This window comes from Peromyscus eremicus, chromosome 2 (genome assembly GCF_949786415.1).
Source record: "Peromyscus eremicus chromosome 2, PerEre_H2_v1, whole genome shotgun sequence".
Classification (NCBI taxonomy): domain Eukaryota; kingdom Metazoa; phylum Chordata; class Mammalia; order Rodentia; family Cricetidae; genus Peromyscus; species Peromyscus eremicus.
Window position 1 is genome coordinate 34,078,469 of NC_081417.1, and position 26,833 is coordinate 34,105,301.

Sequence of the window (26,833 nt, forward strand, 5' to 3'; positions counted from 1 at the left end):
TCAAACTAATGGGGGGGGGTAAATGACTATAAACATGACACAGTGTGGGCACATGTCATGGGCTTGTGTCTGGTAGTAGTTTTTTTCCTTTTTTCTTGGCTTTAACTGGCGTAGTTGAGTAAACTGTGCTCAGAAACTTTCACTGGCTTTTAGGAAATACTGACATAATTGGATTTTCTTTAATAGTTTTTTTTTAGGAGGTACATACTTAAAAAATTAAAATGAAAAGTGTTTTTTAAAGTTTAAAAAACTTATTTTTTTTAATGTGTTTTGTCTGCATGTATGTGTACCATGTTTGAGACTGGTGCTTGAGGAGGCCAGAAGAAGGCATTGCCCCCCTTCCCCTCTCCCCCCACCTCCCCCGGAACTAGAGTTACCGGCAGTTGTGAGACATCTTGTGGTTGCTGGGACTGAGGTTTTCTGCAAGAGCATCAAGTGTTCTTAACCAGGGAACCAGCATTTTTTAAAAAATAATTTATAACTTTATTTGATGTGCATTGGTGTGAGGGTATCAGATCCCCTGGAACGGGAGTTACAGACAGTTGTGAGCTGCCATGTGGGTGCTGCGAATTGAATCCAGGTCCTCTGGAAGAGCAGCCTGTACTCCCAACTGCTGAGCCATCTCTCCAGTCCCTAGGGAATCACATTTTTAAAGTATGAATTTTACAGATTCGTTAGAGTAAGAAGCTTTGGATTGATGCTTAGTTTTGTGCAGTTTGTAGCCTCTCAGTGAGAGGACAGCAAATGTGACATGTGACTAGAATTCCTACCATTTGTAGGATGGGTCCTGATGTAAAGTGTTTATAAATATGCCATTTCTTAAAACTGCATTTATTGAGGGTTATGTACATTTAACTTTATAGTTTTTAATTTACCATGGGCAAATCATGATAAAAGTGGACTGTTAAATCACAGATGCAGTTTGGACCTTGCATTCCTCGTGAGCTGCAGGTCTCCCCTCATCCGTAGCCCCGTAGCTGCCTCACCTGTTTTCTTTTGGTAGCCTAGAATCTGGAACTTCATGTCCTCATGTACCTGCCTGGCTATCACTGTCGGGCATTTTGGGACGTGTGACTCGGTTTCTGTAGCAGTGCGTAGTCATAATGGGATTGAACTGTAGCTGGAAGCTCTTTTGACATAGGATGGAGAGGCAGATTTTATGAGACCACAGACAACATAGAGCTACTTTGGGTCTTTTTGATATATCTTGATTTTTTAAAATCATGTTGTTTAAAATGTAGGGCAGGAAACTGGGCTTATCTTTAAAGAAGAAACAAAGTCTTAAAGATGTATGCCGCTTTGGAATTCGGAATTCTGAACTGTCCATGGTATAGTTATAAATAATTTTTATATTGTTGTAAATCTAATATAGATAGCTTTTTGATAAAAAAATGAATAATTTTAGAATAGTATCCAATTACTGGTGTTATTGTAGATACAATAGTTATGTTTCAGTTTATATAGCTCATTATAATTGTGAAAGAAAGGCTTATAGAATACATTCTTTTAAATGAATGGATGTTTTTATTTTTTAAAAAAGATCTATTCACTTATGTATTTTATGTATATGGGTGTTTTATATGCATGCACATTTGCACACCAGAAGAGGGCATTGAATCCCAAGGGATTACAGTTATAGATGGTTGTGAGCCACCATGTGGGTGCTGGGAATTGAACTCAGGTACTCTAGAAGAGCAGCCAGTGCTCCTAACCACTGAGCCATCTCTCCATCCCTGGCATTTTTATTTTTGTAATTTATATTTTGTCAAAAAATATCTTGTGTATCAAGATTGGAACCTGAGAACGTGCCTCGGTATCTTACTTCTTGAAGTCACCCACATTGTCACATTCTAGTATTGAAGTCTGTATATAAATATTTTTACTGTTTAGACATATATGCTAATAAAAAATAATGGGTCACAGAGTTGATGAGTGTTTAGTAAATGCTGAATTTTAGAAGGTCACAGGCACCGAATCACTCAGATGCTTTTAGTGCTTTATTTATACCTTCATCTTCCAAAAGAATTGCCTTGTTTAAAAAGTAGATTAAATTCAAAAATATTTTGCATGAGTGTTTTACCTACCTATGTACCTCACAAGTGGGCAGTAGCCTCAGAGGCAAGAACAGTGTCAGATGCTCCGAGACTAGAGTTATAGGTGGTCATGAGTTGCCATGTGGGTGCTGGAAATACTCTTAACCTCAGAGCTGTCTCTCTAGCCCCTCACCCCCCAAGTGAATTATTTCCATTAAAAAGGAAATTGATTGGGTTTGTATATAATTGATTGGATTTAATTATAGCTTGTCTATTTTAACACCATTTGAGGAATGCTGCACTTAAATTTTTTTTTTGTTTTTGGAGACAGAGTTTCTCTGTGTAGCCCTGGCTGTCCTGGAACTCACTCTGTATCCCAGGCTGGCCTCGATCTCACAGAGATCCGCCTGCCTCTGCCTCCCGTGTGCTGGGATTAAAGGCATGCACCACTACCACCTGGCTTAAAAAATATTTTAACTGTGTTCCCTTATAACTTCATAGAAAGCGCGCGCGCGCGCGCACACACACACACACACACACACACACACACACACAACACACAGAGTAATTTGATCATAGTACCTCCAAATTTCTCATTTCCCTGGACCCTCTTAATGTTTGCCCTTCCCACTTTCACGTTTTTCCTCTCCTCCACTTCCTCCTCTTTTCCTTTTAGTAACACACAGAGTCCAATTAGTGTTTCCTGCATGTGTGTGGGCAGCCACACTCCCTAAGAAAAATGACTCTTCCACCCCGGCAGCTGGCTATCAGCTGCTGATAGCTCCTCAGGGAGAGGTGGGATCTCACGAGTGCCTTCCCCATCCATGCTGCAGTTATTGACTGGCTTGGTCTTGGACAGGTGACCCTCACCGCTGTGAGTTGATGGCTGTGACATGTCCAGAGGCAGTATGTCCGAGCACTCCACTGTCCTCTGACTCTTCATCCCCGTCCCTTCTTCCCTGTGCCCCCTGAGCCTTGTGGGGGTTGGTAAAGATGTCTCACTCAGCACTGCTTTCTCACAGTCTCTTAGTCTCAGCACTTTGACCAGTTACGAGTCTCTGTAATGGTAACTTTTTAATTAACTTTAGAACTAAGAATAGAAATGTTTAAATTTCAGAATTTATCACTTTAATCCTAATATTTTTCCTTTGCTTATACTGAACAGGGATTTTATTTTAGGCTGGTATCCAAAGCCACAAAGCAGTGTTGAATTTTAGAGTCGAATTGCTGGGATGTGTTTTATTTATTATTGCATAATAAATCGTCCCAGACTATAAGGGCTTAGAGCAATAAACATTATGTTGCACTTTTTATGGCTAAACTTCCTTTGGCCTCTCTCTTTGTTTTCTTTTTATTTTTTTGTTTGAGGCAGGGTTTCTCTGTATACCCTTGGCTGTCCTGGAACTTGCTTTGTAGACCAGGTTAGCCTCCAACTCAAAGACTCCTCTGCCTCCCAGTGCTGGGACTAAAGATGTATACCACTCTGCCCCGCTCCCTCTGGTCTTGTGTATGAGTTTGCCTGCAGGCTTTCCACTGGGGCTCCCGTCACATCTGGAACACGACTGGATGTGCTTTCTCATGTGGCTCTTGGCCGAATTCCATTGGCGTTTGTGGATTGAAAGCCTTGGTCTTTGCTGGCTGCTGACCCTCCCTTCTATCACTTCTCAGCTGTGTGTGCCTTTCCAAACAGTAGCTTACAATAGGTGTTTGGGCTCCTTCAGTGCAGATGAGCAGGAGATTGGTGCACTGAGACTTATATAACCCCATCACAGAAGTGGTATCGGATTATTTCTGCTGTCTTACATTTGTTAGATGCTGCCTACCACTTTTACTCTTTAAAGGTTAAAGAAGAGATTGGGTGGGGGTTGCTTACAATAATTTGACCAGGGCCCAGAAAGTTATCTGACTGGAACTAAAAATCACCAGTAGCCAGGTCTTCTGTGAATATCATTCCCTTAGAAAATTTGAAAAACAAAAGAAGTAAAAAATACAGATGCTGAGAACACTTGTAAGCAGTGTTTTAAAATTGCAAAGTAATTATGTGTGCACGTACACATATAATGCTTATGAGTGCATGTAAGTGTGAGTGCCCATGCTCGTGTGTAGCAGCCAGGAGATAATGTTGGGTAGTCTGCTGTGTTCCTCTCTGTAGGGTCTCTCACTGAACCCGCTGTTTTCGGCTAGGCTGGCTGTGAGAGTGAGAGTGTACCCTGTCTCTGCTTCCTTCCCAAGCACTGGGATGACAGGTTCATATGGCTGCGCTCAACTTCTTGCTTGGTGCTGGGCGTCTGAGCTCAGACCGTCATGCTTTCGCAGTAAGCACTCTTACCCACTGAGCCACATCTCCAACTTAACAATAATTTTGGATTGACTCCAGTGTGCATCTTGAGAAAGTGATAGACCAGTATGTGTGCATGTCTGAGTATATGCACCTTTGCTTCTGAGGGTGAGCAAGGTCAACCTTAACAATTTTTCTACAAAAATTTCTGCCTAAGTGATAGGATTTAACCTTTTTGCTGTGTTGTTTGGAAATTTTTGTAATGACAGGTACAGGTACATTATTTATATTTTAGTGAATTTTCCTCTTATGAGCCCATGCTTTATTTATTTATAAATTCGTGTTTTTCTTCCTTCCTTTGGCATCTATTTAAAAATTAAATATAGAAGAGATTTACCACATGAAATGAGTCAGAACCAAGGTGTCAGCCCCTAAGGAAAGTAAATCTACATTTAGCAATGGTGGGTATATTACAATATAGATTTAAAGTAGTATTTCTGGCTATGTGTGTGGATATGTGCACACAAGTGTAGGTGCCATTGGAGGCCAGAGGGCTTGGCCCCCCTGGTGCTGGTGTTACAAGTGTTTGTGAGCTGCCCTGGTGGGCGCTGGTGACTGAACTCCAGTGTTCTCAAGAGCAGTGTGTGCTTTTAACTGCCTAGCCACCCTCTCTCACTCCAGTGATTGTGTTTAAAGCAAACTTCGTGTGTGTACTCGTTTTGTATTGATAATAATAAAAGCAAACACCCCTCTATGTAATTGTACATATTAGTTTTATAACATTAGAGAGAATACTTGTGTGTGTCGCATCTTCCTTGAGGGGATGGGTTCAGAGTTGTTCAAAACCTGACTGGAGGAAGGGGTTACGTGTTAAATGTTGGTCTGAAGCGTTCAGCATTGCAGACAGCGTCCCTTTTGCTTGGATTGCCTTTAAGAATTCCAGAACAAGAAGGAACTTAAGGTTCAATAGTCTCAATTGGCACTACTTGTTATGGTGGCCACTGGTCATGGGTGTTTACTGAAGTTAAAATTAACGTGCAGGAAAATTAAACGTTGGCTTTCTTGGTTGCGCTAGCCACATTTTATGTGCTCGCATACATGGCTACTGGGTTGGATTGCACAAATACAGGACCTTTTAATCATCATGCAAGTTCTGTAATAATCTGAATGACTCCATTTTATATTGATTTTGGTAAAGAGCATGTGTTTAAAATACTCAGTAGTCATTGAAATTACTAAGTCGAACCTTATTTCTTAATTTTCATTTTCCAGTTTATTGGAGCCGTGAGGGATACAGCAGTTTGATCTGTATTGTCTTAACATGCTTCAAATAAACCAGGTGAGTTTGTATAAGGCATGTCACATTTACATGGTGCTTTGGCCTAGACTGTGGGATGCTGTCACTCAGCTCTCTAACTGTAACCTGAATGCTTTCTGGAGAATACATCCTGTGTGGACACTACTGTGCAGAGCAGGCTGCTTGAGGGAACGACAGTAGTCCTGAAAGCTGAGAACGCCCAAGTGTGCAGGACAAAGGCTGATCTGTCCCTTCCTGATGTCACATCCTCCAGGATGTGCTGGTGTGTTCCCAACAACCACGGTCACGATGTAGCACCACTTGAAAAAGTGATTCTTTTTCTAGGGCATTTCCATGGGCTACCAAGTGTACTTCTAAACAAACTGTGGTGTGTAATACTGTAGACACACTGAAAGAAGCAGTTTTCCTTAGGTCTTGGCATTCCTCTAAGAACTGCATACACTAAAATTTACCTTTCTTGAACAAATAATACGATATTGTAGCTCCAATATTACAAATTATTTCACAGCTTCCTTTGTTTGTGAATCAAAGTAGAAGCGATTACTGTTTTCTGTGATTTAATAACTAATCCCATCGATCCCCTCCATACCCATTTTCACCCACCTTACTTAAGAGCTCTCTGCTTCCTGTACCCTGAATGAAATATCCAGGGACTTCTAAGCTTATCTGATTAGGCCTTTCTGAGCTAGAGTCATGCTATAGTTTATCAGTTTTGCCTCTAACTTAGTTGTCTTCACACATCACAAACTTTATATCTGAATACCTCATATCTGGGTTGGGCAAGGCCATTCCAGCTTGAGGACCTGTTCTGCATAGGCTATCATGGACTGTATTGTCTACCCCTCACTCATTTGGGTTTACTTGACCCCAAGTCTAGTATATATCACAATACCCTGCCTTTTTACTTATTTGCATTATGGCATTTGTAGTTATCAAATATGAAAATACAGTCTTCCTTTTGTATCTGCATAAATCTTGGGTAACACATTTGTAGCTTCAGTCAGCCACAGGTTGAAAATATTAAAAAGCAAGTTCCTTCTGTTAGACTTTTTCCCTTGACATCATTCCCTAAACAGTTAGTTGTACATAGCATCAGCATCACACTAGGTATTATATATAAGTAACTTGACGATGATAGAAAGTATACAGGGTAATTTGTATGAACTGTGTATGCTGAGCATTGAAGGGGCTTGAGTGTCTGCAGGTTTTTGTCTCTAAGGGAAACTGAGGGATGACTGCATTTGTTGTCTCCTTTGCTAAGGTAGACTGCATGAAGATGGTGGTTTTGCTTGTTTATTCTTCTAGTTCTAGGTTCAGATAATTTCTTTTCTTAAAAATATAATCATTCATTCATGAATGAATAGTAATGTTACTAAAGCTAATGGGTCTCTTCGTTTTCACAGTATCTATATAATTGTGTTATTCATTCAAGTATTTTATAATCTTGCATTATACAAGTGCCATTTATATAAAAGCAGTCTTAGGTTCTTTGATCTCCCTCCTCCCCTTCTCCATCACACACGCACACACACACACACACACACACACACACACACACACACACACGTGCGCGTGCTTTTATCGGAGACACATAGAGTGGAGGTTTAAAGAACTCTTGGCATGTATGTGCTTAGTCTCATTGGAAGTACCAGGGTGACCTGGGAGGCTTGTCCTAGACTCTTGTGGGTGCAAAGGTGTCATCCAGTGATTTCCAGCAGCTCTTTCTTGCCACACTGGGTACAAGGAGAACAATTTGTTTCAGACTTTTGTATAGACAGGTAAAAATGATTATTTTTATGATAGTCATATTCATCAAAAGGATTAATACTAATGAGGATTTACTTACTTGCTACTTTGCACATCATTGAATTAGGCATTGTATACATTTCCTTGGGATTTGCCTAGAAATTTTAAGTCGTGGTCAGAGATAGATGAAGTTAGCTGTAAAAGACATGGGTTCCTAGGATCAATTAGGGATTCCATATTACTATTATTGACTAAGTTTCATTCTTCAAAATGTTCAAGCCATAGAGGAATAGTTCCATATTTGAGAATAGTAGAAGCTGTAAAGACTTTCTTATTAGGTAAGCTTAAATTTGAAATACTGAACTTACAAGGGACTTTTATTTTTTCCTATTTTCATGGCAATTGCTTTCTCACAAGAAGGAGGGTTTGCAAGATAGAAGTAAAAAAGGATTTAAGCTGATCCCTATGAAGCAATGAAGATTTGACTGTTGATTTTAATGCTCTCTCTAGGGTTAGGTTAAGTATTTATTTGGGAGGACCCCCTCCCAGTTATGCACAAATAACTGCACTTTTTCTTGTCTTAACAAATTCTTCTGTATCTACTACTAAAATTGATTAAAATTGAGTATATACAAATAACTGCATTATGCTATGTCATCTAATAGTTTGATATTAAATCTAACACTATTATTTGTGAAATAAAGGAATGCTTTGTTCTTTAATAGTAATGACATCTTCTCCCTTTAAATTGCCATCTTCATTTTTGCTTTTGCCTTTTAAGAAAATATGTTGTACAAAAAAAGGCAGGTCTCATGGGAAGATGCTTTTAAAAAGTGGGTTCATGGAATTGGAAAAGAAGATGTCAGAATGGGGAGATGCGGCCTGTCTCAGCCGCTTGCCACCCGCCAGGCCAGTGCTGCCTGCATGGCTGCCACACTCATGTCTTTGCTGAGTAGGTCATTAGGCCTCTGGGAGGCCGGGTGGAGGGGCCTGGCCCGCCACTGCTGCTGCCGCCACCGCTTGCATTACAAACACCATGGTCATGCCAGGGGTACTGGCAGGGCAGCAGGTGCTGAGGGCAGGGTGGTGTGCTGCAGCCTGGAGCTCGCACCCTAGACACACTGCCCTGCTCCATGATCACCCTGACTGAGCAGCAGCAGGATGTCGGAGATGAAGAGTGGTTCATTTTCTGGATTGAGTCTCCTCGAGGGACTTCCGTGGTACGTTCTGCTGCTGGAGGCCATGTTGGTGTCTGTGGTCGGTGCTGCTGCCAGAAGCCAAGTTGAGGTCCATTGTTGGTGCTGCCTCTGGAGACCATGCTGCTCATCTCTGCTGCCAATGGGGACCAGGTTGATGTCCATGATTCCTGCTGCCTCCAGAAACCATGTGAAAGGATCATAGGCCATGATCTGTGCTGCCGCTGGCTGCTATGAAGCTTGTTTTGCAACGGTATCGGTGACTACAGACTCATAACTGAGAATGAGAGACACAAGGCTTCTGTGTCAACCCCCCTTCAAAACTAACAAAAACCACACACCTCCCCAAACAGTCCAGATGGAAGCTATTGAAGAGAGTCCTTAAAAACTGTGATAAAGATGCTGAAATGTAGCTGCTCTTCACAGTTGATGGCTTCTGGGGGATGGGGGGCGGGGAAGGATTCAGTTTTCTTTAAGGGGTTGGCCACTGGGAGTTTGACCATGCTCCAGTGAGTAGAGTATATGGGCAACGCAGAATGGACTTGCTGGGGTTTTTGGAGTGGGAGGGCACAAGAATGGGAGGGAGGACCTGGGAGGAAAGGGAAGTGAGTGTGATGGGGTGCATTGTGTGACATTTCCAAATAATGCAAAGTGTGATATATGTGTACAACTTAGACTGTAGAAAAATGGGTGAGGTGGATGAGAAGAAGAAAAGTCACAAAAGTTCCAAATCTGTTACAGACATAATCACTGCTAGCATTTTTGGCATGTATACTTAAATTTTTTTATGAAGGTATATTTCTTTGTGAATATGCTGTTTTTACAAATGCATTATACCATATTTAAAATTCTGGAGTGATTTAATCATCTTTAATTTAGAAATGCTAATGCTTACTTAACCAAGCCTTTATTGTTGGGGTAGATTTTTATGTAAATTTTTACATGTCTCCTTTTCTAGTTATTATAACTTACTAGAAATTAAATGATAGTCAAAGGTTACTAGAGATATTTTGTATGTAAGTATGAAAATACGCAATTATATTTACTAATAGGATAGGAGATGCCATTTCCTTCCCAGTCTGACACGTCTTCCACTTCTGCCGTCTGTCTGACAGAGTGGTTTTAGTTCGCATTTCCATGATTTGTTTTTCTCCCATTTACTTTTTCTTGTTGTGTTTTGCCTTTGTGTCTACTGTTGCCCCTTTTTTATTTGTAAACAACAGTCCTTGAATTGTAATCATCATTTGTAAAGTGAATTGTTCAACAAGTAACTAAAGGGAATTCACTAGCTTCCAGGATGTAGCAGAGGGGGTGTGGCATATTTATGGCTTTTCTTCCTGATATAACTTCGTAAGGAGAGAAACTTTTTTAACATTAAGCTGCAGCAGTGCAAGTTAATAAGGTACCTGTGCTGAATAGTGTTAAGTGAGTGGCCCAAATAGGGCCATTTTTTGTGGGTAGGCATTTGCGGGAAACTTGATAGGCCAGGGTATCCTAAGGGGTTGGGGAAGTCTGGAGTAGACAGTTGTAGCATTGGGAGAGAGAGTTTACAAGGATCTGAGCTTGAGAATAGATGTTGGACTATCGAAGCGAAGAGGAAGCTCTAAGGCATGCATAAAGTAGAGTGCAAAAGAGTAGTGGAACTGTTTAGAGCAGGAGGGGCCACGTGTTATAATGATAGTTATCACATGTCTGCTATAAAGACAGGCTGTGGGAGTTTAAAGTATGATGATGCCTGTCCCACAGGTTTGTGGTGAGGAGCTGCCAAGTTAGTGGAACATACTGCTTGGCACTGGCTCTGTTACTACCATTATTACCATTGATTTTACGAATAATATTGCTGTTGGTGCCAGACTCTGGAAATTGGTAAAAGGACAGTAAAGGACAGGTATTCAGAATAGACTCGTGTTTAAATGCTTGGCCCCCAGGGGTGGCACTGTTAGGAGGTGTAGCTTTGTTGGAGGAAGTGTGTCACTGTGGAGGTGGGCTTTGAGGTCTTTTTAAAAAATACATATTTTTTATTATATGCTCAAGCTGTACTCAGAGTGGCAGTCTCCTTCTGCTGCCTGCAGTTAAAGATGTGGAACTCTCAGCTTCTTCTCCAGCACTACGTCTGCCTGCATGCCACCATGTCCCACCATGATGATAATGAACTAAACCTCTGAAAATGTAAGCTGGCACCGATTAAATGTTTTCCTTTATAAGAGTTGCCATGGTTACGGTGTCTTTTCAGAGCAATAAAACTCTAACTAAGATAGAAGTTGGTACCAGGGACTGGGGTATTGCTGTGATAGGCCTAACTGTGCTTTTGTTTGGAGGAATGTGGACTTTGGGAGTTTGGATTAGAAGGGCAGTTGAACACTTCAAGTGGGATTTAATGGGCCATACTAGTAGGAACATGGGAGACAGTAGTGCTGAGGGTGATTTGAACTCTGAGAGCTTGACTCAAGAGGTTTCAGAGGAGAAGAATGTTAGCATATGGCCTAGAGATTTTTCTTATGGTATTTTGGTGCTGCTTTTGCCCTTGTCCAAAGAGTTTGCCTGAGGCTAAAGTGAAAAGTCTTGGATTAATTTTCTTGGCAAAAGAAATCTCAAAACAGCCTAGTATTGACTCTGTTGTGTGGTTATTAGTGGTCATTCTTACACAGATCTATAATGAAATGGAGCAAGCTGAGAAAGGAAAAATACAAAATGTACAGTTTGAGGAGAAATGGAGCACCAGGAAGTGGAACGGAGCTAAATCCTGTGTTCAAAGAGATAAACAGATTAAGAAATGGAATAAAAGGAGTGGTAACCTCAGGGTAAGACCCCACCCAGCTAAGCTTTCAACTTGTGAAAATGAATTAATGAAAGTGAAAAGGAATTTTAAAAAGCTTAGGGCCAGGTGTGGTGGTGTACACCTTTAATCCAAGCACTCAGAACGCTGGCGCATCTCTGAGTTTGAGGCCAGCCTGATTTATAAAACAAGGTCCAGGACAGTCAAACTTAGGTAGAGAAGGAAACCATGGAAAACAGCAGATGAGGATGTCATTGAATAAGGGAGCCATGTTCAAGTCCCAGCAAGCAGCAGAACTTGGCAGCTTCGGCCACATGGTTCTGGCTTTAGAATCAAAGATAGAAGAAAGGCATTTTCTAACCTTCCTTCGTGACTAAGGAAAGCTGCTGATGTCAGGCATATGTCAGGGGTATACCTGAATGGAGGCCTACAGAGGCCATTTTGGGAAGCTGTGAAGGTGAAGCCTGGATTGCCTTGGAGACCCAAAGAAGTTAGAGATGCCAGAGTTGTGGGGTACCTGCTGAGGAGAGCTGCTAACAGGGAGTGGAAGCAGCCCAAAAGAGAGAAGTGTGTTGCAGTCGACAAAGATGAGAGGAGCTGGAGATCTGAAGAGAATTTTGACATCAGACTTGTAGAATTTGGAGTTTACCCAGCTGATTTTCAGTCTTGCTTTGGTCCAGTATTTCCTCACTATGCTCCCTTCCCTGTGTTTTGGAATGGTGATGTATATCCTGTGCCATTATGTGTTGGAAGTATGTGATCTGTTTTTTGATTTTGGTTTTATAGGGGATTACAGTTACGAGATTGTATGAATCTCAGAGGAGACTTTGACGTTGGGCTTTTAAACATTGTTGAGACTGTGATAGACTATGGGGACTTTTGAAGTTGGACTAATTCATTCTTTGATGCCAGTACTACATGGATACCAAAGCCAAGTAAGAGAAAACTACAGGCCAGTGTGCCCTATAGGTACAAATATCCTCAGCAAACTTGTAGCATATTTAAAAGGATTTCACGACCAAGTGAGAATTATCCCAGGAATCCAGGGGTGGTTCAGCATAAGTAAATAGAACAAAGAGAAACATATCATTTGAGGATTCTGATTTGCCAGAAAGCTTTTGGCAAAGTCTAGCACCTGTTGATGAAACAGGATTAGGACTAATAAGGAAAGTCTGCAATATTTCCTCAACATTCAGCATTTATGAAAACCCAAAGCTGACATCCAAGTCCATCTTGGTCACTGTTCTATTGCTGTGAAGAGACACTGTGACCATGGCAACTCCTATACGGGAAAACATTTAACCAGGGCTGGCTTACAGTTTCAGAGGTTGAGTCCATTATCATCATGGCAGGGAGCATGGCAGCAGAGGCAGGTGTGGTGCTGGAGAAGTAGCTTAGAGTTGTACACCTGCGTCTTCAGGCAGCAGGAGGAGAGCCACTGGGTCTGGCTTGGGTTTTGAAACCTCAAGCCTCCTCCCCTCCCCCCATCCAGTGATACACTCCCTCCATAAGGCCACACCTCCTAGTCCTCAGGTAGCGCCACTCCCTGGTGACTGAGCATTCAAATACATGAGCCTGTGGGGGCCATTTTTATTCAAACCACCACGAACTGCGTAGTGGAAGACTGAAACTGTTCTTTTTTTTTTTTTTTTTTTTTTTTTTAAAAAGATTTATTTATTTATTACATATACAGTGTTCTGTCTGCACGAATCCCTGCAGGCCAGAAGAGGGCACCAGATCTCATTACAGATGGTTGTGAGCCACCATGTGGTTGCTGGGAATTGAACTCAGGACCTTTGGAAGAACAAGCAGTGTTCTTAACCTCTGAGCCATCTCTCCAGCCCCTGAAACTGTTCTTATCAGAAGCAAGAAGACAAGAGGATACTCTTTTACTACTTTCAGTCACCTATAGTGGAAACTATAGCAGGAACAGTTATACAAGAAAAAGAAACCCAGGTGCACTTGGAAGAAATAAAACCATATGCAGATGACAGGGATCCTCTGTATAGAAAATCTTTATGAATCTATGCACACAGAACTCACAAAGTCAGAAACCAAAGTGAGCATGCATTTAGGTACATAAAAACCATATAAAAATAGTGTTTCTGTAGGCCAGCAATGAAAATCTCAATTAAAAATTCATTTATGAGCCAGTGAGATGGCTTAGCTGGTAAGGGCACATGTTGCCAAGCCTGGGGACTTGAGTTCAATCCCTAGGAGCCACATGGTGGAAAGAAACAACTGACTCCTTTTAGTTTTCACATTATTTGCCATGGCACATGTGCTTTCCCCTAACACTAAATAAAAAAAAAAAGTCTATTTGCAGTAATGCCTATAAAAGAGTAGACTTCTTTATAAAGGTCTTACACACTGAAAACTATGAAACCTTGTTGATAGAACTTAAACGTAGATGGGTAGAAAAACATACTGCATCTGTGAATAGGAAGGCTTAGTGGGATTAAGATGGCACTGCTATCTCATGCAGCCTACTGATTCAGTATAATCTTTATTAGAACTACAATGAAATGCAAAGGTGATATTCAGACACAAACAGTAAGAACAGGCTCAAATATCCTAACAACAAAGAAAAGAAACAAAGCTTAGGAGAACTCATATTTCCTGTTTGAAATTTTACTACAGTAATCCAAACAGGATGATATTGGCAGTGAAGATGATTTATGGACCAATAGAATGAAATTGAGAATATAGAAATAAACCAGAATGCAATTGATTTTTTTTTTTCTTTTCTCTTTTTTGACAAGAATGCCGAGACTTCAATGGGGAAAGAATAAAGTCTTCAACAGGTTATTCTGGGACAATTGAAAGTAATCCTTACTCATACACTACACAAAACTCAATGTATGTGTGTTCTAAATTTAAGAACTGGGTTGTGATGGTGTTTGCCTGTCGTTCTTGTTCCTTGGGATGATGATGTGGATGTTTCAGTAGAGGATAGTTAAAGGCCAATCTGAGCACTGTAGCAAGTATGTGTGTCAAAAGCCCTCTCCCCAAACCCCCAGAACTTTATACAGCTCCACTAAGAAGTGGGGGACACCCTAAATAGTACTATAAAGAAGTATACGAATCACCAAGATGCCCATGAAAGAAACACTTGACTGCATACATGACCAGACAGACCCAAAGGCCCATGAGATACTACATGCACACTAAGATGGCCAGAATCACAAGACCAACACAGCAAGTTTGCCGGGACTGGAAAGGTTTGAGCTTTCATATACTAGTGGGAGTTTTAAATGATGAACCTTTGTGGAAACGTTGGAGAGTTCCTTAAACTAAATCATAGAATTGTCGTGATCCAGTGATTTTCATCTAAATACATATCCCAGGGCATTGAAAACAGTTATTCAAATATTTACATTCATAGTAGTTTTCAATAGATGAGAGAAAAAAATATCCATCGATGGATGAGTAGATAAGCAAATTGTGGTGTTTCAGTAAATAGTACCTATACATAAAAAAATGTGCTGATACATATCATACTGTGAGTCTTAAAAATATGTTAAAAGAATCAAACATACAAAGTCACATTTGCTGTGATTCCTTTTATATGAAATATCCAGAATAGGTAATTCAGAGAGGCATAATAAAGATTGGTAGTTGCCAAGGGTCTAGAGCAGTGGCTCTCAAATTTCCTAATACTGCAACTCTTTAATACAGTTACTCATGTTGTGGTGACCCCAACATAAAGTTATTTTCATTACTACTTCATAACTAATTTTGCTACTGTTATGAATCATAGTGTAAATATCTGATATGCAGGATATGTGATCCATGTAAAAGGGTAGTTTGACCTCTAAAGGGGTCACAACTCACAGGTTGAGAATCACTGGTCTAGAGTCAGTCCTGGGGAGCCCCTAGCTGCCTAATGGGCATGGCGTTTCCTTTCAGAGAGAAAAAGTATTTTGCGATTAGATGCACGTGGCAGTTGTGAAGTGCTTTGACTTAGCAAATAGCAGTGTATTGCTTGCTTCTAGTAGATTAATTTGATGTTATCACTTCATTTCAAAATTCAAATGTTTGCAAAAAAAGAAGAAGATACAGTTCATAGCCAAGATTAAAAAAAAATCCATTGTCTAGGAAGACTGATGATTTTGTAGACAAAGGTATAATAGTGCTGCTGTCAAGATGTTCCAAATGTTTAAGAAAGAAGAGGAAAATGACATGAAGAGGAAAAAATAAAATATACACTGATGGAACTTCTAGCAACAAAGAGTGTAACACCTGAAGTTAAAATACTGAGTAGGGTTGACAGTAAATAAGACACTGGAAGAAAAGAGTGAACTAGGAATCCTGAGTGTTGAGAATGGAGCACAGGCTGGAAAGACTTCAGCCACCACCACTGCTGACGTCATGCTCATCACCACCAGCACGATAGGCATTAGTGAGCTGTGGGGAGAGAACAAGTCACCCGAGACACAAACCGATTTGGGCCCAGGAGAAAGAAAACACAAAATACTAGAAATGACTACATGTTTGCTGAAAAATGTAAACAGTGCTAAGAAAGAAGTCAGTGAACCCAAAGTGAAAGACATGTTAAAGGAACCACACATAATAGCTGAAAAATAGTGGTGCTGAGGAAATCTTGACTGAGACAAATTGATGCACTCTGAAATACTTCCCTACTCCCCAGCGTGCTGTGGTACTGGGCAAACCCTCTACCATTAAGCTGCGTCTTCAGCCCTGAATAAATAATAAAGATGAGAATGGATGTAAGATGCTCATGGAAATTTCCAGCCAGAAGAGTGGTGTAACATCTTTAATGAAAGAAAAACACCTGTTAACTCAGCATTCTATTCTAACTGAAAATACTTTTCAGAAATAAGTGACTTTTAGTTGTGATTTTTAAAAAAAATTCTTGGGTTGAAATTTACCTACTAAAATCAGTTCTGGTGACTTATTTTAACCTGTACAGTTCTGTGGCACTAGTTACATGCATATTGTTCACATCTATTGCTGTCATTCATCTGCAGACATCTGTAATTTTCCCAAACTGGAGCTGTAATTAAGTGCTAACTTCTCCCATTGCTCTTCTCTTGAGCCCCTGGCAATTGCCATTTTAGGTTCTGACTCTGCATTTGACTACTACCTTCTTCTAGATATAATTGTATAGATTTGTCCTTTTGTCAGTGGGTTAATTTAGCACAGTGTTTTCAAAGTTCATGGTATAATATATAACAGAATTTTCTTGCTTTTGAGAACTGAGTAGGAAATACTGTGTGTGTGTGTGTGTGTGTGTGTGTGTGTGTGTGTATTGCTTGTCTTCATCCACTAATAGCTTTTTGAGTTGTTTTCACCTTTTTACTGGTGTGAATCTGAGTGTGTATATGTGTGTGTGTGTGTGTGTGTGTGTGTGTGTGTGTGTACACCATATTTTGTTTTTCCATTCATCTTTTGGTGAACACTTGGGTTATTGCTCCTGTTTGTCAGTTGTAAATAGTACTGCTATGAACATGACACAGAAGCATTGAGTCCATCATTTGAGTTCTTTTTGTATATTTCCAGAAGTGAAATTGTCATATGGTAATTCTGCCATTAATGCTTTCAGGAATTGCTACATCATTTCCCATAGAGAATACGCATAACGATGCACAGGAGTTCCAGTTTCCCCACGTTTTCATGAATACTGATTTTCCATTTAAAAAAGGTAGCCACCCTAACTGACACAGTGAGGTGTCTCCTTGTGGTTTGGGTTTTTGTTTCTGAGAGTGACATTTGTGTGTGCTGACCAGCTGTACCTCATCTTTGGAGGACTGTCTGCTCCAGTCCTTTGTTCGTTTTTATAATTGGATTGATGAAAATTACATATCCTGGCTATTAATCCTTTATTATGTATATTATTAACAAAGATGTATTATTATTAAAAACGTCTTAAAGTGGAATCTGAAGGAGTCTATTTTCAGCTGTCCAGCTCTATAAATAAAGTCATAAGGGAAGTTCTTAGGTTAAAGGGAAAATATTAACACAGGGAAATTTGGATCCTTGAAAAGAAATGATTAAATGGTTGGCAAACACAAGACATTTAATTTTTTTTTTTTTTTTTTGGTTTTTTGAGACAGGGTTTCTCTGTGTAGCTTTGCGCCTTTCCTGGTACTCGCTTTGGAGACCAGGCTGGCCTCGAACTCACAGAGATCTGCCTGGCTCTGCCTCCTGAGTGCTAGGATTAAAGGTGTGCGCCACCAACGCCCGGCCTGACATTTAATTTTTAACCTTTTGTAGACAGTGGACTAGGGCTTGCACTGTGGTCCAGTGAGTGACATAGTACTTGCTTATGTGCAAGACCTGGATTTATTAGCATGGGGAAAGAAGAAATAATGGGTTAGGGCTAAAATGTTAGTGTATTGGGGGTTTCTAACACACACAGAAAGAGATTGATGTCAGTGGCATATTGAAGAAAGGGTAAGGCAGCTATAGAATTGTTAATACACATAAAAGGGTATAATGTTTTATTTCATGAAAACAGATGTGGATGATGCTTGTGATCTCAGCACTGGGAGGCAGAGGCAGAGGAAGGGTTCTTTAAGTTCAAGGCTGACCTGGTCTATACATGAGGTTTCAGGCCATCAAGGGCTACACAGTGAGACTTTGTCACAAAACCAAACCAAACTAAACCAGGCTTGGAAGGTCAGTAAGTGCTTGCCATACAAACCTGAGAAAGGACCTGAATTCCCATTCCTCAGAACCCACATAAAAAGCTAGGCACAATGGTGTGTGTGTATAATGGTGTGCGTGTATAATCTCCATTCTGGGAAGGAAGAGGCAATAGTACTGGGGGCTTGCTAGACGTGAGTCTAGTTAAGTTGGTAAGCCCCAGTTAGTGAGAGGCCTTATCTCAGAAAGTCAAGTTGGAGAGGGATAGCCAAAGATACTCAACATTGTCATTGGTCCCCTATGCACATGCATGAACAAGTGAACCTGCAGAGAGGTACAGACACAACATGTGTTAAGTACCACCCATAAAAATAATAAAAAAAAAGAGAAACATAGCAAAAGAATAGATAAATCTAACAGCAGTGGTACCTAAAGTGAATTGAAATGATCTGAACATGCTAACGGAAAAGTGAAGGTAGGTTGGCTTGAAAATCAAAGACCCATTCATAGTATGTTTATAAGGAACTTCAAATACAGAGATAGATTAAACATACAGGAGTGGATGAGGACTGCCCTCCTCTTGAAAAAAGCTTTCTCACTCTAAAAGAAGGAAATCCACACAATTCATGAAAACAATAGTTCATGGGACTTTGGACATCAGCTGGTGAAGATCACTGATTCCTGAGAGATGAGAAACAGAAAAGTGCTATGGTTTGAATTTTCTCTCAGTTAATGTTTTGGATTAACTAATAATTATAATAATTACAATACTCCCCTGTAGCTGAAAGTTTTCCTATGTACCACCAGGTCCTGCCTACCCCCTACCCCCACAGCCCCACAGTCCCGCAGCCACTCAGACTCAAGTAAACACATAGAGGTTTATATTAATTAAAACTGCTTGGCCATTAGCTCAGGCTTCCTAGTGACTAGCTCTTACACTTAAACTCAGCCCATTTCTGTGACTTCATATGTCACCATGTTTTCTGTGGTTTACCAGTGTGCCATTACATGCTGCTCCCTGGACTGCAGGCTGGTGTTTCCCAACTCAGCCTTCCTCTTCCCAGAATTCTCCTCTTTGCTTATCCCACCTATACTTCCTGCCTGGCTACTGGCCAATCAGCATTTTATTTATCAACCAATCAGAGCAACATATTCACAGCATACAGAGCGATATCCACAGCACTCTCCAGTGCAATAGTGATGAGAGTTGAGACCATTGAGAGGTGGTTGTTTCAGGAATGGGCTCATTATTGTGAGATTGGGTTTGTTTTAAGAGTGAATTTGGCCCACTTCTGTTCTTTTTTGTTCTCTTGCTGCTCAGCCCTCAGCATTGGTTCTGGTATTGCATCAAGAAGGCTGGCTTCCCAGCCCTGGAATTCCCAGACTTCAGAAGTACAAGGAAATAGTCTGTGGTTTTGGTAAATTATCTCATCTTGGTGTTCTGCTATAGCAGTATGAAATGAATAATATACAGCGTGAATAGTACAGTTGCTGTAGCCCTTCCAGGACAGGAGACCTCCTAGATGTGGCGTGGGACATACAACGAGAGGAGAGATTCTGTGTTCTCTCTCACTTGACATGATGCTGTTCTGGAGACAGCCAACAAAAGCAAGACTTGAACAGACTACTTCTGTGCACTTAGCTACAGCCAAAACAAAGCTCAGGAAGAGGTATAGGCATGAAAAATATCCAACACAGCAGGGTAAAACTCAGTGTATGTTGCTCAGTAAAAATTATGTATGCAAAGAGACTTGAAAATATAACCCATAAGAAAGTAAATAATCAAAACACATACTTAGCTGACATAAAGTGATAGAATAAAACAGAGGACATTAAAACCAGTTATACGCTAGACAGGCTGGCTTATTTCTGTACTCAACTACTCTAGAGGACTGAGACATGAGGATACTTCAGTTTTAGGTCAGCTAACACTACACAGTAGGACCCAATCACTAAAATAAAATTGTTTTGGAGAAGTATCTGTGCTGCTCTTCCAGAGGACCCAAGTTGTAGTCCCAGCTCCCACATCAGCTTCTCATAACTTCCTATAACTCCAGCTCCAGGGGGATCTGACACCTATGGGCTCCAAGGGCACATACACAGACATGCATAATTAAAAGAATAATGCAGACATTTATAATTAAAATAATAAAAAAAATAAAATAAAATGGGCTGGGACATAGCTAAGTTGTAGAGTGTTGTCTAGCATGTTTCAGACCATGGGTTCAGTACCTAGCCCTGCAGAAAGTAGAACAACATCTTCCCAAACAAACCAACTAATGAACCCCAAATTGTACATATATTTCCAAATGGTCTTATTAAATAAAAAACATGGAGCCAAATACAGGGGTGAAAGTCTTAGGGAGATCAGGGAAATAGGGAAAGCCACCAGCCAACCTTACCTCACCAACTCCGCAGCTTCCAAAGAGGGTGACTGCCTGTCTACCCAGGCTTATATGCCTTGCTGTTCTGCCATCTGATTTGATCTCTGTCTAGCTACATCACTTCCTCTTCCTGGCCAGCTCTGTCACTTTATGTCTGAATAGGCCTCCAGAACTCTATGGTAGGTACTGGGATTAAAGGTGTGTGTTACTACGCTTGGCTCTGTTCCTTAGTGTGGCCTTGAACACACAGAAATCCTGCCTACGTGATAGGATTAAGGGTGTGTGCTACCACTGCCTGACTTCTTTGTTTACTTAAAATGGCTTGCTATTTCCTCTGATCTCCAGCCAAACTTTATCTGTTAAAGCACAAATAAAATATGACCTCATTTCAGCACAAATAAAATATCACCATACCAAATAGCCAAACAGCTTCTGCTGAATTATTTGTTTTCTGTATGAAAGAACGTGAAGGTAGTTTGTGATGGTTGACCTACATTGTCTACTTGATGACATTTAGGATCATCATTAAAATGAATCGCTGGGCATGCCTGTGACAGATTATCTTGATTAGGTTAATTTTGGTGGGCAGCATCGTTTCATGGGCTTCATTATATTTGTAATGTAACATATAGTGTTGCTTATGTTTTCTGACTAATTGTCTCTATATATAATCAGTAAACATGAATAAAGTGTTCTGTTTGAGAACAAAAAGATTATTTCACTTGGGCTGGAGAGATGGCTCAGCGGTTAAGAGCACTGACTGCTCTTCCAGAGGTCCTGAGTTCAATTCCCAGCAACCACATGGTGGCTCACAACCATCTGTAATGAGATCTGGCATCTCCTTCTGGCCTGTGTACATAATAAATAAAATAAATCTTTTTTTTTTTTTTTTTTTTTTTTTTTTTTTTGGTTTTTCGAGGCAGGGTTTCTCTGTGTAGCTTTGCGCCTTTCCTGGAACTCACTTGGTAGTCCAGGCTGGCCTCGAACTCACAGAGATCCACCTGGCTCTGCCTCCCGAGTGCTGGGATTAAAGGTATGCGCCACCACCGCCCGGCAATAAAATAAATCTTTAAAAAAAAAAGATTATTTCACTTGATTTCTTGATAATCATTAGCCAAGATTTAATGTTTCATCACGTGGCTATCTCAGTACTGATTATGACGATCAGTATCCTTTTTTTTTTGTTTCTCGAGACAAGGTTTCTCTGTGTAACAGTCCTAGCTGTCCTGGAATTCATAGGATCCTCCTGCCTCTGCCTCCTGAGTGCTGGGATTAAAGGCGTGTGCCACCACCAGCTTTTTTGAGACAAGTTCTCTCTGTGTAGCTCTGGCTCCATTTGTGGAGCTTACTCCGTAGTCCAGGCTAGCCTCAGACTCACAGAGATCCACCTGCTTATCTGCTTGCCCTTGATTTCCATTGCTGGGATTAAAGGTGTATGTCACTATGTCCAACTTAACTCTGTCTTAAACATGAGTTTGGGATGCAGTTTTGCATTTAAAATTAAAAATGTAATGTGATTATTTTACTTTTATTCCTAGGCTCAGCAAGAGAAACTAAATGTGATTTAATTGGTCTTTGTTGAGACAGGGTCTTACTATGTGCAGCTGGCTGGTCTGGACTCACTGTATAGACCAGGTTGCCTTGAACTTGTTGCAGCTGCCTTGCTGAATATTCAGCCATGGTTGTGTACCATCAGGCCTGTCTGTGTGAGACTTGATAAAGCTGCATTGAAACTTTTCATTTCAGCTGTCAGGTGCTGATGGTGGGCTAGCCTCGGCCAGCAAAGCTGCTGATTACCTCTAAGAGCAGGAACCCTGAAGCATGAGATCTTTGCTTTTTACTCTGAAATAAAGATCTTTCCATACTCAAGTACTTCTTTTCTAGTAGAAGAAGCTTTTGCTTTGGCTTTGAGATACAGAGTTAAAAAGTGACTCAAGCCTGTACAAAAGACAAAGATTATGTGTGTGTATATGTGTGTACATAAACATGAAACAAAAAATTAGTAATATATAATTGGGTTCGGAGTTAGGAATTTTGCTGCTTGGTTGCCCCTATGAAATATTTTTCCTTTTGTTTTATGAGAAGTTGTAAGCATCTTGATAATGCATTGCAATTTAATTATTAAACTCATTTAAACTGTAAAAACAAATTCATCTGTTCTTAATAACAGTCTTCAGGAAACTTGAGATAGAAGTGAACTTCCTTAATCTGGTAATGAAGAACAGTTTATATTTAGGAATATGCATATTTATATACAGATATGCATACAGGAACAGTTAGTGAAAGAGGCCATGAATTTGCAGGAGAGCAGGGAGGGGTAGACTGGAGGAAGGGAAGGGGAAATGCTATAATTTCAAAAGTAAGATTGAAAAAGGAAAAAAGTTATTAGCTTAAATTCTGTTTACTGGTGAAAAGTTGAACTCTTTAAAAAGAAATCAAGACTAAGACAAAGATATTCATGTTCACTAGTTCTGTGTAGTGTTTTATTTGCATAGTGGTTCTAGCCAGTGCAGTTAAGCAAGAGGAGGCACTCAGACTGGGAAAGAAGGGATACAATTGTCGTTATTTGTAAGTGATCTAATTGCCTGTGTAGAAAATCTGTCAGAATTCTACTAAAGCAAACAAGTGAGTATATTTGGGTTGCAGGATATAAGCACACTAAAAAAACCACAGTCTTTTCTAAAGCATACTAATAGAGTTTCTAAAATGAAATAAAAAGAATGCTTTCAGGATTGTTAAACATGAAATAGCTGGGTTTGGGGTGCAATTCCAGTGCATGGGTGGTGTAATCCCAGAACCCGTGAGGCAGAGACAGGAGGATCAGTACAAGTTTGAGGTCAGCCTGGTGTGTATAGCAAGTATCAGCCAAGAAAAACCAAAACTAAAACCAAAAAGGCCAAAACTTTCATTGTGATGTTTGAATCTAGGACAATTTGTGAAAGAAAATTGAGAACTACTTGTTGCCTAGAGAATTGAGAGAGCACCTGTATACATTGAGGAAGTTAGTCTTCACTGGTCACTAATTTCTTGGGAGTTGAATTTCTGTGAAATTGCCCTTGTTAATCCATAACATATTTGGCTGTTTTTTGGTTCTTGTTGTTCAGATTATCACTGTGTACATCTTATTGAAGACTCCCATCCTATTCAGCTATGTTTTACTGCCTTCTTAAACACAGGTACAATTGAAATTTTAATCAACAGTGTACCCCTAAATACTGTTAGTTTCTGTTGGCACCCTGTCTTAGTCACTGTTCTGTTGCTGTGAGGAGACACCATAACCAAGGCAACTTGTAAGTGCAGCATTTAACTGGGTTCTTGCTTACAGCTTCAGAGGGTTTGTCTGTGACCCTCATGGCAGGAAGCCCTATGGAGGCAGACAGGCGTGCTGCTAGGGCAGTAGTTGAGAGCTTATAGTTTACTGGCAAGATGGCAGCAGAGAGAGAGTGAGACTGGGCCTGGTGTGGCCTTTTGAAACCTAAAGCCCACTACCTTTAGTGACACACTGATCCAACAAGGCCACCTTCCTGGTCCTCCCCAGACAGTTCCACTAACACTCAAACATACCAGCCTGTGGTAGCCATTCTTACTCAAACCATCCCACCCCCTTTCTCCGTGGCCTTGCCCAGTACTTATGTGATCATTTAAAAACATCTTAACAATGATGTATAATAACATCTTAGCAATCTAGAGGTAAGGATTTGGAAGTATTTTAACCATGAAGAAGTGATCAATTTTGAATCCGTAAATAGATGTACTTTGCCTGGTTAAGCATTACACAGTGTGTAATTCACTCCCTTTCTATTGACTTTAAAGTTGATTTATATTCATTTTTTTTACTGAAATGGTACATTTTTATGTTGTTAGCTGTCAGTTTTTGCTTAGAGGCTCCTGGTTTTCTTGTCTAGAAATGTGTTCTGTTAGAGAATTTCGACAGATATTTAGTCAAAATGTCTTGTGATTTTGTGGTATTTTTATATTTTGCATTTTAATTATTTTGGAATTTATGTTTAATATGAAGTTATTATTTTTCCTAGGGGATAGGTATAAAGAAGTTCAGTTCCTGAGTAGTCATCAATGGTTTTTGCTTGGACAGCCTTAAATGTAAGGCCCGTTTTGAACATTAAACTTCACTTTATTAACTCTGGACAGATAACCACATTTTCCCTAGAAGACCAAAATCTGTGAGAGGCAAATTACTTTGTCCTTGGATTTTAAAAATTGTTTGTTTGTTTGTTTGATTGATTGATTTTTCAAGACAGGGTTCCTCTGTGTAGCAGTTTTAGCTGTTCTAGAACTTGCTTTGTAGACCAGGCTGGCTTGGAACTTAATAGAGATTGATCTGCCTGTGCCTCTCAGGTGCTGGGATTAAAGGCATGTGCCACCACCGCCCAGCCTTAAAAATGGTTTTATTTTTGCCTTTAAAAGTTTTTTTTTCTTTACTCACAAACTATGATGAGTTCCCTCCAATAGCAGGATGGGAAGAGGGGAGTCTGGGAAGAGACAGACACTGCCTGTGTAGACGCTAGGGTGGAGGAAGTGTCTCCAGCAGGAGTAGGTGGACTGCTTCTTAGCAATAGCTCTGATTGGCATGTAGTTTGTAGGCGTCTGCTACTGTAAGTTCTGATTTAGGAAGCTTTTGGTACTCTAGGGAGTTGTAGTTCAATCTCCTATTTCAAGTCTCCCAATCCTTAGAACGCTTTTTTCACCTTTTATTTTATGTGTCTGGCTGTTTTGTTTTGCCTGTGCAGCAAGTGTGTGTAATGCTAGTGGGGGCCAGAGAGGGCATCGGATCCCCTGGGACTGGATTTATAGCCAGTTGTGAGCCATCTTGTGAGTGCTGGGAATTGAACCCTGGTCCTCTGGAAGAGCAGCCAGTGCCTTTAACCACCACGTCATCTCTTCAGTCCCCTTCATTCTTCGTTGTGCTCATGATTCCCTGATTTGTCTGATATGCTGGCATCAGACATGGCCATGTGCTCTATGCTTGACTGTGCATCCCCGTCCCTTTTCTTGCTCGTTCCCTTTTTGAGCCCAGATCTCACTGTGTAGCTCAGTCTAAACATGAGCTTGTCCTTCAGCCTCACCTCCCAGGTGCTGCAGTTACAGATGGACAGCTGTATTGGGCTTCTACATGCTTTCACTTGTCGCTTTGGAAAGCTTCAGCATCTTGTCTTCTGACTTCGATGAAATCTTGTTTTAACTAATGTAATTACAGTCTTTTAAAAGCCATCTTTGCACATCCCCTGTGCCCCAGGAGTCCTTGTGACAGCCTGTCACAGTTCCTACCACACTGTAATTTGTAGTGCTTGTTGATGGGTACTTGTTTGTCCTACGAGACATCGCTTTTGGACACACATTTTGTCTATATGTTGAAAACATTATCTTTTTAGTTTGAAGAGTCAAGACTCAGAAAGTTAAGGACATTTGAGAAAATATGTTATATCTAAAACTGTATATATTTTTGTTTGATATATATTTATTCTTGTAATATTTTATACAGAGGTTTTATAAGTATTTTATCCAAGTTACGGTGTGTTACATGTAAATGAATTTCATATCAATTAAGGTAGAATGTTCCCTTATGCAGATAGGAGAAACTAAGTAAGTATAATTTATATGATGATTTGTTAATTTTCAGTGGGGGAAAATTAAGGCATCCTAATGAGCCAAAGGGGAAAATAGTAATTGAATATCAAAGGATACTCAGGGAATGTATTTGTACGAGTATAATCAGTTCAGATGACAGAACATTTTGATTTAGAACTCATGCATTTAGAAAACCATGAAAAATTTATAAAACTATTATCAATACTTTTAATAAATGATTACAAATAATTATTAGTGATAGCTTATTAATCATTGTTAATAGTGTTTTATGTCTTATGTACAACCATCAAATGAGAAAAAGCAGTTTAGTGTATTTACTGAATGGAAAGTAAGATTTTATTACTTTCTCAAAGTCACACATAGGAGCAACTGATGTCTGAAATAGGCTTTTAACTGTAATATATCAGTGGTTCCCCAAATGGGTAGAGTCTTATATTATTTAATTTAAAAGAGACCATTACTGCTCTAGCTACTCAAATCCCATCAAGCACATTTCAAAATATACTAGTAATAGCCTCTTTTAAAAATACATAATAAGTGGGACATAGTGGTACACAGCATTCATTCTAGCACTTGGGTGACAGAGGCAGGTGCATCTCTTTGAGTTCAAGTCCAGCCTGGTATATGTAGTGAGTTCCAGGCCCTCCAGAGCTACATAGTTGGGCACTGTCTCCAAACCAAACCAAACCAAACCAAACCAACAAAAATACAGTGTTTTTCTTCCTTCTTTGGGAATTTCATACAATGTATTTTGTCATATTCATTCCCTGCTCCTCTAACTCCTCCCAGATCCACCCTTTTCTTCCCCTTCTTACTCCACGTCATGCCCCATCTCCCCCCTTTAAGAAGACATTAGCACGGATGTTAACATAACTCTCCGCTCCAC

The 26,833-nt window shown here is 40.2% G+C and overlaps 1 protein-coding gene across 1 annotated transcript in view; it reads left to right on the top strand.

Moving 5' to 3' along the window:
• Stau2 (staufen double-stranded RNA binding protein 2) overlaps positions 1-26,833 on the top strand; it is a 281,392-nt gene that overhangs the window by 3,549 nt on the left and 251,010 nt on the right. The window contains exon 2 of the mRNA XM_059253987.1: positions 5,584-5,650. The gene's annotated coding sequence lies outside the window, so the exon portion shown is untranslated. The remainder of the gene's footprint in view (positions 1-5,583; positions 5,651-26,833) is intronic.